Here is a 1,948-nt window from a genome sequence, read left to right on the forward strand (position 1 = left end):
AAGGCTAATCCTATTCAGATTATCATGGAGTTATGCCTATATATAGCAGTGTTTCATGCAGAGAAAATGTATGAGAGCATTTTAGAGAATTCTTTGTAAAACATAGATTTAGATTCATCATATGAGAGTCGATTAGGTTTCTTGAGAGTCTGTAATTTCCATTCAATAAAGAAAGCGGCGTTGTTTTCTATTTCATCTTCTTCTTCTACAAATCTCTCTTGATTTCCTTTATTAAATTGTTCTACTGTCAGATCTGGGTTATAAAAGTTAGCTTAGTTTTTGTTATACGGATTACTCTTTATCCGTATTCATTCTCTTTGAGTTGAAATTTGAAAATTTCAAGTGTCCGGAGATCCTATCTGGAGACCTTCTCCGGAATCTCAATCCGGATAAGTATAAGTGTGATTTTTGTCAAGTTGAATGATTAAGAAATTTGTGTTTGTGAATTTTTGAAATATTTTTTGGATATTTATTTTTAATCAAAATCTTGAACCGGAGAGATCAATATTCTAAAATCAGATAAAATGAGTTCTAAAGAAGCAATGGCTATTGGAACCGACACAAAGCCACCTTTTCTTTTTAGAGGTGACTACAATCAGTGGAGTGACCTATTCCTGAATTTTATAGAAAGACAAAAGGACGGTGACTTGATAATGGAATCACTGATGGAGGGTCCAACTGTGTTCTGGAGGGAAACTCCAACTATACCTAAATAGAACAGACCAACTGAAGTTGTGATCAAAGAGAAGTCTAGATACACTCCTAGTGAAAAAGATAGAGCACATTCAAATGTATTGTGTAAATCTTACATGATGTAAGCGTTAACCAATGACATTTACACCAGTATTGATAGCTACAAATCATCTGGTAATAGTATGTGGAAGCAAATAGAGAAAATGATGATGGGTTTGAAATTGGGAACTCAATTGTAGATTACAACTGTATTACTTCTTTTGAAGAATTCAAGGCTAGAGAGGGAGAAAGTCTTGATGATGTCTATGATCGTTTGACCAGACTTCTAATTGAGCTGACTAAGAATGAAATCACAAAGACATGAATTGAAATTAATGTCAAGTTTTTAAGTAATTTGCAACCAGAGTGGAAACCATTCGCCAATATTATCAGTTATAACAAATCTTTATCTGATATTGATATTCACGAGGTTTATGAAACTCTAAAGAAAAAAGAAGAGGATGTGCTAGAAATCAGAGACTTGAAGAAGAAGAAAGAGAAGGAAGTTAATGATCCATTGGCATTTGTGTCTGAGAAGAAAGGAAAGAGTAAAACTGCCAAGCATGTGAAGGAAGTGATTCAGTCAAGTGAATCTTCTACTGAAAGCAGTAACGAATCTGATTTTGATTCTGAAATGAAAAAGATTAAGCAAAGCTATGGTGATGCTGACAAAGGCTTTTCAGAAAAAATTCTATAAGAAACCGCACTCCAACAATCAGAGATTCTCATATGGGTTGAAGTACGATTACAAAGACAAGTTTGGTGAGAAGAAAAAGTTTGATGAGAAAAGATTTGAAAAGAAGTTTGACAAGAAATCTGAAGAGAAGAAAAAGTATGTGAAGGGAGTTGCTGACGAGAACACACAAGTGTTACGATTGTGGTAAGTTGGGACACTTTGCTGTTAATTGTAGAAAACCAGTGTCGAAAAACACAGATTACTACAAGAACAAATTTATCCTTTCCAAGCAAAAGGATGCGGGTAAAGCTCTGATGGCCGAGGATAATCACTAGCTAAATCTTACTGATGAAGATAAGGAATCAAAGGCTGTTGCACATATTTGTTTGATAGCAAGAACTGAAACTGATTCATCTGACAATGAAGAGGAGAAAGCTGAATCAAGTGATGAGGAACTAGAAAATTCATGCATTGAACAAATGCATAGAATGATGCTCAAGATAAATACATTAAACTGAACATTGAAAATGCTGAAAATTT

The sequence above is a fragment of the Cynara cardunculus genome (genome assembly GCF_001531365.2).
Source record: "Cynara cardunculus var. scolymus isolate 2C chromosome LG 12, CcrdV1, whole genome shotgun sequence".
In the NCBI taxonomy this organism is placed as follows: Eukaryota; Viridiplantae; Streptophyta; class Magnoliopsida; order Asterales; family Asteraceae; genus Cynara; species Cynara cardunculus.